Source organism: Rattus norvegicus, chromosome 6, assembly GCF_036323735.1.
Source record: "Rattus norvegicus strain BN/NHsdMcwi chromosome 6, GRCr8, whole genome shotgun sequence".
Lineage (NCBI taxonomy): Eukaryota > Metazoa > Chordata > Mammalia > Rodentia > Muridae > Rattus > Rattus norvegicus.
This window is the reverse complement of record NC_086024.1, coordinates 79,586,875-79,602,959: the sequence shown is the minus strand read 5'-3', so window position 1 is coordinate 79,602,959 and position 16,085 is coordinate 79,586,875. Positions and strand designations below refer to the sequence as shown.

The 16,085-nt window shown below is 40.5% G+C and overlaps 1 long non-coding RNA gene across 1 annotated transcript; it reads left to right on the top strand.

Annotated features, from left to right (window-relative positions):
- The first annotated feature begins 4,869 nt into the window (after positions 1–4,869).
- On the top strand, positions 4,870–8,972 carry LOC134479388 (uncharacterized). The gene is made up of 2 exons (XR_010052686.1): positions 4,870–5,414; positions 8,109–8,972. It is a non-coding gene; the product is annotated as an uncharacterized LOC134479388 (long non-coding RNA).
- The last annotated feature ends 7,113 nt before the right edge of the window (positions 8,973–16,085 follow it).

The window sequence follows — 16,085 nt, the reverse complement described above, 5'->3', positions numbered from 1 at the left end:
CTTTATTCAGACTGGAAAGTGGCCAGCACAATGTCATTATTTACAACAGGATCTGGGAACACTTGAGGAAATTACAGACCATTTAGTTTTGATTCCATTGTGGGGGGCAAAGTCTTAGGAAGTATTTTAGGAGATTAAATGGGGAACCCTGAGAAAAGCACAGCTTGATTAAGGATAGCCACTGCGGCCTCTGAAATGAAAGTCATGCTTCGATAATTTTTTGACTTCTTTAAGGAAGTGAATGCCAAGAAAAGCAAATGAATGCTTTAAAACTCTCTACTCTAGATTTCCAGGAGATGTTTGTTAAAGTTTTGCTTGACAAGTTCACACACACAAAGAAGTGGTTTTTAAAATTGGAGAAATGCTGAGGACGAAGGTTAATTGTGGGTTATATTAATTTTACAATAAGAAGGAATCAAGGAGATACGTCACAGGACCAGAATTTTTGCTGAGACAAAGACCCCCCCCCCATTGTATCCACCAGCAGCATCAGCTCAAGAGTTCTGTGCATTTATGATGTGAACTTTTCCCTATACGTCAATGAAAAAAAGAAATCTGTGATATTTCAAAGATATACTAGTTAATAAAATAATACTGATGTAGATTCATCTAAGTACACAGAAAACTAGACAAAAATATAATAAGATGGACTGCTAGGTTTCTAGTAAGGAGGAAAACACATTGGGCTTAAAATCTCAGAGCTAGCATTCACAGAGCTCCTCTTTGGACAGGGAGGTGAGATTCTCATGGCATGTTGGCTTGATGGGCAAGCCCTGTGGTCTCATGAAGGGAAAGGGAGGCCCGAGCATCTTCTGGGCCCAAGAGGGATCTGCAACGGATGTCATCCAGTGTCCCAGTTCAGGTATAGGAGGGAGGTGGTTGGGCAATCTGGAATACACACACACACACACACACACACACACACACACACACACACACACACACACACAGAGTGTTAGCCAGAAACGGGGAGAAAACTGATCAAAAAGGAGCATATGGCATCAGAGTACATTTTTGTTTCTAAAACATTATGATCTTAGGGAGTCCTCCAAGAATCTTTCCTAATTAGACAGAAAACTTGTGCTGGGTAAACCATGAGGGTTACCCAACGTGGTCTATAAGACATGACAAAACAACTGAAGGACATGTTCACAGCTGTCATTTATTGCATATTTATGAGACTAGGGAACTACATCTATTTCTTAACACCCATGTTTCTTTATCTTAGCATTCCCCCAAGCCGGGAAAGTGGGTAGTTATTATAATTATATCCCTTGGCACTTGAGGAAACTGGATTAGAAAGAGGATACAACTTGCCTAAGATTCACACAGCATGTAAATGAAAGCTAATGGAGCCAGTCATTTTAAGCCACTGTACGAAAGCTCCAATTCACCTGGTTATGATTTATCTGAGACAGTGACAATATAAGAACATTTATAAGAACTTTTGGAAGTATATTCTAGGATAAGTCTCAAGAGAAGAAAAATTACAAGCATCCAACGCAGGCCTTTATAAGCATTCTGTGAGAAATGGTGACCTAATACCATGCTGCCTCCCAGGAAACCAGTTCTGTCTATCAAATTTTGGCAGCTCCGAGTCTGTGAGATGAGGAGGAAGTATCTTTGCCCCCTAGCAGAGGACTGTGAGCCTGGAGTCTCATGGTGGCATTTCTGCAGGAGGCTACAGCTATCTTCTTACTCTAGAAATAATTCTTGGGTTAAAATGTGCCCTTTCAATAAGCCAGTTCAGAGGAGCAGCAAAGATTTGCAGTAAGAGCAATAGAAAAAGAAAAAAGAAAGAACCATGTAGAATTATCAAGGAAGGAATTCCTTCTGCCCACCCACCATAAAAGGGTGGGAGGGAGAATACAACATAGAAGAGAGAGTATCTGTAAACATCAATTCTAGTGTGGCTAGAATTGGTTAACACTGTGGGCCACCCTGTTATTTCTCATCTTGGATGGCTTTGTTAACTGGATTCTTAAACAGATGCATAGGTCTTTTGTTGACTGAACAATGAATACATTTTAATATGTAATCTGCTGTTTGGTATAGGAACTCTAAAAAGATAACACATTTAATTAAATGCATCAGAACTTCAGAGGTATCAACTTGCTCTTCAGGATCCAGGGGAAACTAAGCAATTGCACATCCAAATGCACATGCCCATAGTAGACTGGAGGTTATTAGTTGTAAACACCTCAATCAACACAGTGGATGTTCTTTTGAGCCTCCTACTACTCCATGATGCATTGGAACTATCTCTGTGACGAATACAAAAATGAGTCCAACAAGCCTCTGCTGTTAAAGAAGCATCATTTATTAAAGGAGTTTTTAAAAGTACAGGAATGGCCACAATCCAAGTTCTACCACCATGAAAGAGTATCACAGGGTCTTTGGGAAGTTCAGATGGCCTCCAGACTCTCAAAATCTCCTTACGGAAATGATATTTGAGGTGAGGCTGGAAATGCAAAGTGTTTTCAAGGCTTAGAAAATTCTCATTTTGAGTCTTTGTCTTCTCGGCGAAATAAGGATAATAATAGCACTCACAATAATGTTTACAGTGTCAACCCAGTGTTGTGGACAGTTAAACAATGGCTGCTTTTCAAAAGCTGCGCTCTTGCTGCTACCTATTATTGACTCATTTGCTAACATTGTTAGTGTTGCCTTCAAAGACTCTAAAGTGAAAAAGCATCAGTCTTATAGGGAGCCTCACGAAGGTAGACCAGAAGTACGAATGTTCTGTGTGCTTGTGTTCAGTCCCTGGATATTTGCATATTGGTGCTATGGGTGGAGATGGACCACAGGGGCTACCTCTTGTCTACGAATAGAGGGTAAGAAGTGTAGCATCCTCTTAACTTGTCCTATAAAACTCACCAGCTAGTTTTACACATCGTTTGGTACTACTCCTGGATAAGTTCACAGGTACATTTTTCAGGATAAGTAACATTAGCTGCTTACAATTTAATCTAACTTGATATAATATTACTTCATGCATTGACCTTTGCTTATTTTAGGCATTTAATAACTTGTATAATTATATATAATGTTTGATAATAGTAATACCATTTATTAACTACTTTGTATCTTCTGCTATTTAAATCTTTGTATGTATTATCTTATTTTATCTCTCAAAAATCCTCTGGAATAAATGTTAAGATTGGGCCCATGGTTTATGCAGTGAGTTGAAGGAAAATGACTCCCATAGGTTCATAAATCTGAATGCTTGGTTCTGAGTTAGTGGACTATGTTGGGAAGGCTTAGGATGTGTGGTCCTGTTGGAGGAGGCCAGCCACTGGGAATAGATTTTGAGGTTTCAGGACCACACACCAAGCTCAATCTCTCTGTCTCTCTTTCTCTGTCTCTATCTGTCTGTCTGTCTGTCTGTCTGTCTATCCCTCTCTTTCCATCTAGCTTGCAAATAAGATGCAGCATACTCTCAGCTACTGTTCAGTGCCGTGCCTGCTTCCCTGCTGGTACTCCCCCATGCAATGGTCATGGACTCACCCTCTGAACTATACGCAATCCCCCAATTAAGTGTTTTCTTTTATAAGTTGTCTTGGTCATAGTGTCTTTTCATATCAGTAGGAAAATAACTAAGACAGCATAAGCAAACTCAGACACAAAGAGTAGTTTGTTCAGTTACAGAACTAATAAGTTGAACTCAAATGATTTTACTCTTGATGTTCTCAGTGAATATAGTACACACAACACTTGCTCAAATATTATCAAAGATATTTTTACAATCTATAACCTCTTTTACTCACTAAATGACTTTTATTTTAGGCTCTTCCTTTCAAAAAGTGAAAGACAAGGTTCAATGATAAGCCCACATTATTTAGTGAATCTTGAGAGCAGTTTTGAGAATAACAGGTCATTCCTCCTTATCAATGTAAAAGTTTCAGAAACACAGTCTTTTAGTGAAAATAAGGGTAAGCAACTGGAAACATAGTCTGGGTATTTTTCAGTATGTGACACTGGCGAATTCCAAATGTCAATGGACTGACCACATGGCAACACAAGTAACAAAACACTGATCTTTTTTTCTTTTTCTTTTTTGTTTTGTTTAGATTTTTGCTTTGCTTTGTTTGTTTTTTGCTACTCCATGCCAGGGTCAAACACATACTGGTTTGGAGGAGTTCTCTGCTTCAGTGATTTAGACCGAAACTTCTATCCTGCCAACATTCTTACTGACTTTCTTCAATAGACATATTCTCTTCCCAGCTTCTAGGAAATGTTTTGGTCTTAGTTTTTGTCCAACCCCCAGAGAAGAATTTGGACGCACACAGTTTACCTGGGAGATGACTTTAGGAGTTAGGAATAACAGAGTGTGGAGAAGACAATCGAAGTCTATTGTCAAGTGATTATTGGACATAAGTGGCTGTGCCTCAGGGGATCTTTGGGAAGCATACAGACTCACCTCACCCCAGAGCTGCTCACCAAAAGGCAGAAGACTAGAGTGCTTGTCTGCTATTCTGACACCCCACTGTTGGAGAATGTGGCGGAGACATCAACCCTTGAGAGCAGGCACAGTAAGCTCCTATAAACAGGATAAACGGAGTCTTTAAGAATGCTCTGGGGGAAAAACAACAGCAACAACAACATTTGTTTGAAATGTAAAATGTGTGCCAGTCTGAGTCTGAACTAGCTTGAAGACTCATTATATATTGAAGACTCATGGCTGTAATCAGTAGCAGGTGAAGATCTAATATGAGCCCCCAATTTTTTCTCTTATATCATCTGGAGTTAATAATAAAAAGAAGTTTAAATGCCCACAAAGCACCTATGAATCTAATGCTTTGAATTATGTATAAAGAAACCCATAGCAATATCATCTTGAATAATTCCATTACAGTGCTCAAACTGACTCTTTCCTTTTTTAAACATTTTGGTAATATAGACCAAGATACTCTATTCCTAAAATAACATGCCTGACTATTATCTAGCTTATTGGATTTTAAAATAAATGCGAGGGTACTATTAAAGATGCTGGTTAAAAGTAAGCTGAGCAAGCTGACACCTGCCTTTGATCTCAGCAAAGGTAGATTAGAGGCCAGCCTGGCCCATATAGGGAGCTCCAGTCTAGTGAGGCCTAGAGAGTAAGACCCTCCTCCATCCCCAACCTTGCAAATATGAATATGCAAGGTTGTAATACCTTTACAAGGAACTTAATAAATACAGAAGACGGCAGTTGGTACCAGTGTTCACTTTTCCATGACTGAATTGAATCTTAGTCCTGCAGCCTCAGGACTTCTCAGTTTGCTTCCCCTACATGGAACCATTCTACCTCAGGAAAGAAGAAAAGCTTCCAGGGTTCCACGCCAAGGAAGAGCTGATTCACACTTCCATAAATGGAGCTGAGAGAAGACGCCCCACATCTCAACGCACTGATCCAGGACTTTAGCCTATGACAGGTACTAAGTAGAGGCTGGGAATGGAAAAGTCTTGCTCCCTTCTAAGGAGGGATCTCCATCAGGGTCTCAGGAAAGGGAGAGCTCTGAGTTTTTGTCTGGAATGGAGTCTCTGCCCTAGTGATTTAGACGGAAGGTTCCATCCTGCATACCTTACCCTCATTCCTGATTTTCTTCAGTAGACGTTTCTTCGTTTGGCCACTTTCATTTAGGACCAGTTCCTGAGATCTCGAATGTTTGTTTGGATGACTTTTTTCCCTCATTTTTCTTTTAAACTCTTGGCTGTTTTTCCAGAGTTCTTCAAAACTCTTTGTACTATCACGACAGAGATTAGCTGAATACTTTGAGAAAGTTCTCTCTATGTAGCCTTAGAAAGCTTGGAACTCCTTATATAAACCAGATTTGTCCCAAATTTGTGAGTTATCCTCCTGCCTCAGCGCTAGCAACCTGAGTTAGGACTAGAGACATGGGCCAGTTTGCACAGTTTCAGAAGTCAAACACACAGTTGAATAAATACAGTCAGGTCTGAACATGCAGTTAGGTTTCTAGGTGTCAAGACTCCTACACTATTCATAAGTTCGATCTTTCCTAAGTTCCCACCATGTATTTTCTTAGCCTGGAACCTCTCTGCCCTTAACATTAGCATGGCTCACACCCCTGACCCTTAGGACTGACATGGCTTACACTTACATCTTCAGCAATACTGGCATGGTTTGCTTCTTCTTTACATAGTTATTCAATGATCCTTTTTCTTTTTGAATAAGGTTATCCCTTTGCCATCCTAAAAAACAAATAGCAACTCTCTCCTCCTACATATTCTTCCCCTCCAACATTCACGATTGCTGATTTTCACATTGCAGTCTAGATTGATCAGAAAGTCTCCATAGTAGCCTAGTATTTAATACCTATGAGCACACGTATGTGTCCATTTGTATGTGTATGTACATGTATATGTATACGTGTGTGTATATGTGTGTGTGTGTATGTGGAAAGGAAGGCCATGAATTTGAGAAAGACAAGGTGGATCTATGAGAGGGTTTGAGATGAGGAGAGGGAATGGGAAATTAAAAATTATACTGTAATCTTAAATATGTCTTGCACTTACTATTGAATCCTTATTATCTTAAAGAATCAATACATAGTAGAATCAATACAATGAAATACACAAATATTCATTGTGACAATAATTTCCTGTCTCTGACTTATTAGATCATCAAGTAATGTTCTATTATTATTAATAGTAACAATTAACAAATTAATTAATGTTCTATTATTATTAATAGTAACAATTAACAAATTAATTAAGAATACTTTCTTCTGCTTCCACATGTGAAAAGCGAGATTTGGAAATGGTAAATTCAGACATTGGAGAGGCACAACCTGCACCACCACTTGACTAAGCTTCCGTTTGTTCTCCTTCCTCTTGCTCTGAATTGTTTTCAGACAATCAATCCAACAAACTCCAGTTAATGTGATAAAAAGACACTGATGAGTGTTAGTCAGAGTTAAGATTCCAAAATACTTATATTTTAATAGAGTGATCTTAAAAAAATCAAACATCTTCAAGAGTCAGGCAACTTCTCAGATATGAGAATCAATTTTTAAAGAATCGTTTATTGTATGTATATGAGCACACTGTAGCCATCTTCAGACACACCAGAAGAGGGCATCGGATCCCACTGCAGATGGTTGTGAGCCACCATGTCATTGGTGGGAATTGATTTCAGGGCCTCTGGAAGAGCAGGCAGTGTTCCTAACTGCTGAGCCATCTCCCTAGCCCTGAGAATCTTTTTTAAAAAGAGATATTTGATTTCTATGTGCTTACTGGCTCTGCTCATGGCTATTCAGTGGTGTGCACTGGGGTAAATGAGGCAGAATGGCCTACAGTGCACAGAGATGTGCATTTCTTAGCTTATAGGAATTGAAGTAGAACAAACAAGTGGGCCAGCAACCAATCTCAATGTAAGTTACCAGAAACTAGTCACATCCTGAAAAGCACACTTTTAACTCTAAACTGAAACAGACCATCTACTAAAGTTGACATTCTCATATCCTGTCTGTGGAATACTTTTCTACCTAATACAAAAATATGTTCATACCACCAACTGAATGATGAGTATTATCAATGGATACAAGCAGATGGTAGGATACTTTTGGTCCTGCTATATATTTTTTAAAGATGTGTTCTTTAGAGAGTCAGAAAAATGTGGTTAGGTGTTAGAAAGCAGTCAGAAAGATTCTGCTTATGGGAAGCTGTGTGGAACACGTGAACAAAGTTACGTATGTCCACCATGTGGATGTTTGTCCATATACAAACGACAACTGCAGATTGGCTCTATGCAAAGACCTGATGTTATGACACAAAGAATGTAGCATGAATGGTGACTACCTTTGAGAATGTCTCTGTTAGAGAGTTAGGGACTTCAGCCCTAGCAGAGGCACTGGGCAGAGGGTCAGGGTGTGGACTGTGTGATTGCACAACTCAGCTCCTAATCCCAGAGCCATCCCTGCCCTCAGCTCTGGAACAGTGGAAAGGTAGACGACAGAGACAAAGGAGTTGATGTATAAAGCGTCTAGAACAATATCCTCCTGAATATTGTTTGCTATGCGATGATACCAAGTCATGAGTCTCGTGAGGGTGAAAGAAGCCATCTTCTTTACTCCTTAACTGTACTTACTACTGTCCTTTGTCTATAGGAAAACACCAGCAAAATGGTTACAAATGAAAATGGGATCAACTTATGTGAGAACTAAGAAGTAATTACAGGTCTGGCAAGAAGGCTTGGCAGGAAAAGGAGCTTGCTGCCAAGCCTGAGGACCTGAGTTCAATCCCTGGAACGCACATGATGGAAGGAGAAACAGTCTCATGCAAGCTGTCCCTTTACCTGCACATATATGTAGTAGCATGCACATACAGCCCCTACATAAGTGTTATAAAAACTGCTTTAAAAGTATGAGTAATACAGTTACAAAAGTAAAACTAAGTGTTTTATAGGCTCTCCTGTGTGAACTCTGTTAGTATTTCCTTTTGGTTCCCAGCCAAGATCTCTGGGAAGAGGTTCCCATTACTAATTACTCACTGCAAACTCTCGTGTTTTTACTGAGGACAGACAATTAAAACTGAGACTGTTTATTAGCCCAGAGTTTGGGCGGAAGTTATGGAGTCCTAATTCTATATTACTCACAAGAAAGGAGTGTGATTAGCTTACTTAGTCATGACACAAGAAACTGGCCTTTCCTGAAAACCGGGGAGGCAGGTAGCACAGACAGGCAGCTGTAGAAATGTCAGATCCAGGCAACATCTCAATTTGTGTCTATTATATCAAGGAACAAGTGATTTAATAAGTCTGTGTTAAACAATGGAATGCAAAATTCCAATAGGACAAGATACTTAATGAGAAGCATTCTGACATAGGAGAGTCTCCATCTCTTTTGAGACTACCAGCTAATTCTCCCTGCCTGGAAAAGAGGTAAAACCCAGCACAGCCTCAGCACCACCCACTGTCCCTAACTTTCTATTAAAGCAAAATATTTCTGTTTTTCAATAAAAAACATGTAAAGATTAGTGTGCTCTGTCCCTTTCTACTTCTTAAGAGTCTTCTTGTACTGGCTTGCGGGAGAAGAAAGGAGTCTTGGATTGTGGGAACCATGGTGAGAGTGATGTAGCAGAGGTTTTTGAACGAAATGTTTGGAAAAGATAGCTTGGAATAAGAGCTACTAGCAGCTTTGATGATGAGAGACAGATACAGGTGGGGGACTCACGAAGCACTGTCCCCTAACAGTATACTATTTCCTGAGGTCCATCCTATATGCCTTGACCCTTACAGAAACTCTACAAGATTATATGCCAGATCCTACGAATGCTTCAACGTGGAGATCCTCCTACTTGCCAAGTTGTTGGCCCAGTCAGATTAGTGGAGCTTCTTGGTTTGGTATTGTAGTTTCTGAGAGACCTTGGTGCTTAAGGCAAATCCCAATATACAAATTTGATGTTTAAAGAGATTCAGTCTCAGAGAAGGAATGATTAAAGTTTAAAAGGACTTCCCCCAGGAGTTATTTTACAGCCTTTGTTTGCACAGAGCTACTTGATTAGAGGCAAAGAAGTATACGGTATGCGCTGGCAATCCCTGGCCATGAAGGGAGAAGTGAAAGAGAAGACAGTCTGTTTCTTACTGCTCTCCATCCTTTCTACATCACCACAGCCGGGGAGGCAGAGACGGGGCTGCGTCCTGGACAGAAGCAGACTTCTTTGATGAGCAGTATAATGAAGATGAAGAACTAAGTAAGATCCAATGCTGGGTTCAGGTTTGCCCTTAGCATCTAAAATGCAGGAGTTCCCTACTGTGGAGCACGCCTGTTGTGTGTCCTGTGCACTCACCTGGCACCATCGCCTCTGAACCCGCCTTGGCTCACCACGATGCCAGGCATTGCATATCTAAATTCCACATGGCTGTAAACCCCACCCAGTTAAAAACTGGCAGTTTCACAGTCAGACTAAGATGGTGGGCTTATGCGTCACAGTTTAGCATTTAAAATGAAATCTAACTTCCAAATAAAACAACGAAGAATTGCACACTAAAGATATTTTTCTTCTTTCTGAAAAAAAAAAATGCCTTGAAAGCCTTAGCTGAGGGCTGTGAGATGGCTGGTGGGTAAAGTTTTTTCCGGCACTGTAAGTGATAACCAAGGTTCAGCCCTTGGAGCCCACATGGTGGAAGAGAGAGCCCACTTCTACAACGTCCTCTGACTTCCATGAGGATGTGTGTGCATACCTCCCTCAATAAAAGCAATTTTAAAATATGTGGCTCTAATAAAATGGCACTGGTCTTTGGTTGCAGCATCTTCCTACCAGGAATGGTAATACAAGGCTACGTAGAATAAGAAACATACATGTTCTAAGTTGCAACATGTTACATGTTAAGACATGGTTTACAGTAGCAAAATTGAAAACATGATAAGTGGACAAGAATAGGAAGTTATAAATATGGCATAAAATATCACATACATTTCCTTGTAATAGAATATTATATATAATCACTGAAAATTATGTTAGGAAGGAATATGTTTTTAAAAATATTTTAAATACCTCATAAGGTTTTCTTCAAAAGATGATTATAAATAGTAATTCTCAATATTTAAAACACATGCATACATTCTAACAGAGAAGGAATTAACATGATCTACACCAAAGTATTAAGGAGCCTACATAGCAAAAACTAGATTGTTTTGTTTTTCTTATATTTGATGTTTCCTAAATTTTCTGTTAAAGATATTACACTTATGAAAGAACAGATAAATAAAACTCACTAAGTCACAACAGAAGCTTCTCAAATACTTCAGTATGTCGCTAGGAGAATACACTAGATAAATTTTCCCTCTCTCCCTAAGATTTCATAATTCAGTCTTGTGGTTTATAAAAACCCACAGTCATATCTAACCCAAACAGAAATGGCCAGAAGTGTCCAGCAAAGCTTTCTTTCATGACTACAGAGTCCATTCTGACTAGATCATCAGCCTGCTGGGGACAGGCAGGACGACCTTAGGTTCCCCTGCTGGGTTTAACAGGGCCTGGCTTCTCCCAGTTCTCAGTGAATCCAAGTTAAGTGGATTTTAAACTCCTCCATGTTGGGCCTAATTGCTATCGGTATCCTGCAGAGTCTGCCATGAGATGTACATAAATTATAATCTGCCAAAATGAGACCCAACACTGTTTCCGAGGATCAAAATTAAGGACACAGCGCTATCATTTTGCTAACTGGGAATTAGATTTAAAAAGCAAAACCCGAACCCCAGTGCCGATCTCACAGCGGATGTATGCAAGGAACGCCTTTATTGTGTCTGTGGTGCTAGCGTATAAGGCATTTTATCAATATATTCTTCACTCTGATCTCGTCTGCTATGATCCAATACAACTACAATGGATTGGATAAACCACCGTTGTCCTAGAAGAATGTAGCAGTGTGGGACAATTGTCGCGATTTAAAGTGACATCCACTTGCCTACCCCTTCATCCAGTTGTATTTCAACAGAGGCATATTTTCCAAGTTAAATTATTATTTTTTTTAATAAGATAAGAAGCCCTTATCTCCGGGCATGCTTCTGCGCTCACTATCATTTCCGTCGTTTGAATCACCCACACGAGTTCAAGGAAATCGCTGTGAATATAACAAGTCCTTGTCCCTGTCCCGGGTATTCTGTTCACCTAGTTTATTGCCTTACCATCTGCCCTTCACTTCTGGAGGACTTTCAATAAAGCAGGAGCCGGAGTAAATGCAGATACCCCACTGCTATCTATTTAGCTTTCATTAAGTGAGTTGCTGCAGCGCTCGGTCGCTGTCTCAAAACCAGCCCGTCGTCTGAGAGTATTTACATAAGGCTCTCTGCATTATACTCCAACCTCTGCAGCACTAGTATTAACTACTGACATCTGCCAAGTCTGACTGGTAAGTGCTTTACCGTATCATTCATCCCAAGCAAAAAGCATTTCTGAGTGCCGCAGTGCTCTTGTTAATGCCAAGAAGAAGTATCAAGGCACATATGACACCTAGCAGAAATTAGTACCCACATTCAAAGAAAAGTCTTTGTTATTTCCCGGAGTATTATGTGGACTTTATTGAGATGACTGCATCTGACACCTGCTGTAATATAAAATGCAGCTATAATTAGACAACTGATGCTCACTGCAGTTTAGGTCGAATCCCTTCTGTGGGAATTATGCTTTAAAATATTCAGAGCTCCAAGTGGCTCTCATTACATTTAATTTTAACTTAGAATTAGGTGGTCTAGGAAAAAAATTTAGGATTGTAATAGCCCCCTGCTGAATGCCACACAGCACCGTGAAAACCCATAGGGTTTTTTTTCCCCCTCTAAAAAAAAAAAAAATGAGAACAGCAGACTACACTACAGCCTTCAATGGAGTCTGGCTTTGCTTAATTGTACTTTTGCACTCATCAGTCTCTCCTCTTCAGAGCAAGCTACAAAAATTGCCTGAATAGCCAAAGAAAAGTTTCCCACAGTCACTGGCCACAAAAAAACACCATTGTCCTTCCTCACAGTTTGATGGACAACATTTCTATAAATGGGTAGCCAGGCCATCAATGGTACCCTTGCTGAAAAGGCAAAAGAAGAGAACGGATCCTGCCAATATCTGACAAAGCATGTTAACACATAATCAGGCATTCACTAGTCAGGCAGCTGCCCCGGGGACCTTCATCACACAGGTGCCTTTAAGCCATTTCCTATTCACAGATAAAGGAGAAAGCAGGAGATACCTGGGAAAGGAGCAGTCTATTATGACTCGCCACATGTCCATCTTCTGAGCTGTGTGTCTGAAAAAGGCCAGTGTAGCCGCAGCCAGAAATCACAGAGCAGCAGCACAAAAAAAAAAAAAAAAAAAAAAAAAAAAAACACAAACTAAGCTGTGGGTCTTTGCCCTGCTCCCTCTCTCCTTAGTTTCTCACGAGGTGAATTTGTCATGTGTGTGGCATGGCTGTGGTCTCGTTTAATCACCAAGCTCATATTTTCCTCCGTGGCCGGATGAGCACATTTCCCAAAGGCCATCCTGCATTTGGGCTTCAACAAACACCCAGTAGAATCGATTCACAGTGAGCACCTTATCATTTTCCCCGTTGGTTTCAGTATATACGTACGCAGAACCTGGACCCCTCCCAGCATGCACGCACACGCACATATATTTCCATTCCAAGACCTATGCTCAGTAATGTGAAAGTGGTAATGTCTGCACCAATCTTCTGAGACAACCTGTGGGGAACCCCCAAATAAACATCAGGGCAGTGATGATCACTTTTCATTTCTTCGTTACAGCTCAGTCTACACATTTTCCCCATGCGATAGATACATATGCAGTGACAAAAGTGCTTCAACGCTCACTATTCTAAAGTCTCACTACCCACATATATTAATATTGCACACAGACATGTGCACGAGCACGCCCTTATGCACACACACACACACACACACACACACACACCACCACCACCACCACCACCACCATTAAGATAACTTCCCTGATAATTGTTCTTATGAAACTCTCAAATTAAAATTTAACACTGTCACTCTGAAGCTATGTAATATAATTGTTTATCTTTTTTTCCACTTTTATCTACCTGCCATATGTCAGAGAACCCACATGTACGGTGTTGAGTAAATTTGAAGAAACAACCTTGGGAATATGAATCGGACCCTGGGAAGTGAGGACATCTTTAAGGGACTTAGATAAGGCTCACACACTCAGAACCATAACTTTAAATGTAAAAGGATAGGCTCTAGAAGGATAGGCTGATGGCAAAATCCAAACAGCAGGCTTAACATCCCAGAGCCCGACTAACTTTGTGCACAAGTGAGGTCCATTGTAGACATTGCTTTGCTACCTGCAGGGTAGGAGTGCAGTGCTCACTGCAAACAGTTTTAAAAAGTAGGCAACACTGGAACCTTTGCCCTTAGAGAAAGAGAAAGCATGCACCAAATAAAATGAAATCTATAAGTGTTCATGAATACTTTAGAAATGGCATGCTAGATTTACCAATTTGAATTTTATTTTTTATTAGCTTTTTAACAAAATAAAGTTATGGGGTTAACTTTAGGATCTACTAATTTTATAAACATTAAAATATGAATATATTAAACCTTTTCATACCATCTAAATTGAGGCTTTCAGTAACTGTATAGGGCATGGCTGTTGCTTCTAGTACACCTATGTGCTAAGTACTTGGGTTTATCCCTTTCTGTGTGTTAAAACACTCAGGAAAAGCAACTTGTTATTTTTTAAATTATATGGCTGTGTGTAAGTGATCTTAGGTGCCTGAGGTGGCCCTGGGCTTCAAATCCCCTGGAGCTAGAGTTTTAAACAGTTGCAAGCTTCCTGACACGGGGTCAGGAATTGAACTGGGGCCTTCTGTAGGAGCAGTTCAGTGCTGTTACCTGGGCTGTCTGTCTCTCTTGCACCAACAGTGTAGCCAGAGGAAAGACCTATTTTGGCTCAGAGTTTCAGATGTCTCTGTCAAGAATTTTTGGGCTCACTGCTTTTAGGCCTGACATTAGCCAGATCATGATAAAGAAGAGTGTGTGATGGTACAAAGTGGTTCCTGCCATGGCAGACAAGATGGCAGAGGGAAAAGAGGGAGGGAGGGAGGGAGGGAGGGGAGAGGATGAGTCGGGGGTGACCTAGACCCTTCAGAAGCACGCATTCTTACTTCCTCTACTATTTGAAGCACATCATCCCCACTTTGCTCATTCAGCTACCAATTCACCAACCAGCCTGCTCATCCACAGATGAAGTAAACACCTTCATAGTCCAATCATCCTTCCTCCAGAAGAGGTGCGGAGCAACTGTACTATCCAGAGGATCATTGCTCTGAGACTGTGTCTCCTCGTAACATCAGAAGCTACACCCCACAAAGTCTCCCCAACATGACTGCGTGAACATGAGCTGAAAAAGGGCACTACGACCTGCTAAACGGACAGGAAGGAGAAAAGCCCAGGAGGCTTCAACCCCACACAAAGAACTACAGGCCAGAAGGAATGTTGACACTGAGGGAAGCAGTCTTATCCAGGAAAAAAAATGTGCTAATTGGTCATCCTATATCAAATGTCAGTCCCTCAGGATGTTTTAATTAAGTTTATATTCAAATTCTGTTACTTAGTAGAAACTCCGTTTCTTACCTGTAAGGTGGGACTATTAGTGGTGCTTGCTTCAGAGCGCAGTTATGAGAATTGAATGATAAATATATGTGTAATCTGTACCCCCTCCCCAAAACATAAACAAGCCTCATGTGTTAGAGGCTTGTGTTAGATGACCAGATGCATGATTCTGAAGGGTCTAAGGTCCCCTGAGCCCTAGGTATAATCATACACACAGGTAACACCATACAGACTGAGCAGCTTGTATTTATGTGTTTAGGAATATATATGCACATACATACATGTACATAACAACAATTAACAACCAAAGAGGCCATGAGTTTTAAGGAGAGTGAGGGAAGGGGGTATACTGGAAGGGTTTGGAGGGAGGTAAGAGCAGGAGGAAATGATGTAGTTTTATTATAATCTTTAAAAATACTGAAAAATATTATGTAGGGGTTTTGGCAAACTTTTTTCCTCAGTATTGTGTAATTCTCTTCCGTAAACTCTGCTGCTGTCTTGTCACAATGCCAAAACGATTATACTATCCAGAATGGATAACGGGCGTGGTTTAAGGTCATGGTCAGGCTCATTGCAAACTTCATCTGACCTGTTGTATGGGGGCACTTGTCAGCGTCCCCTTTGCTCCAGCCGAGCAGACGTAGCTAAGATCAGCTCTTTCCTTGCTCATTCTCATGTCTTGACTTCTAGTTGCTGCATTTTACAGCCGGAATGCTTTCTCCTTTTCCTTCATTCTTTCCTTCCTTCCTTCCTTCCTCCCTTCCTTCCTTCCTTCCTTCCTTTCTAAATTTAACATTTCATGCCTGTCAATAGGACATCATCCCCAAGAAAAATTGAAAACAACTTTTCCCATTCCACTTAGCATTGATCTAATCTTCCTTATTGCTTCATCATATGGCCCATCACCATATGGCCGATTAGGGTGATGACCGTAATTAGTTTATGGAGCCCAAGGCTATATCCTCCACCCAAGTATAGCCCTCTTGGCGGTAAACAAAACAACAAACCCAAAAT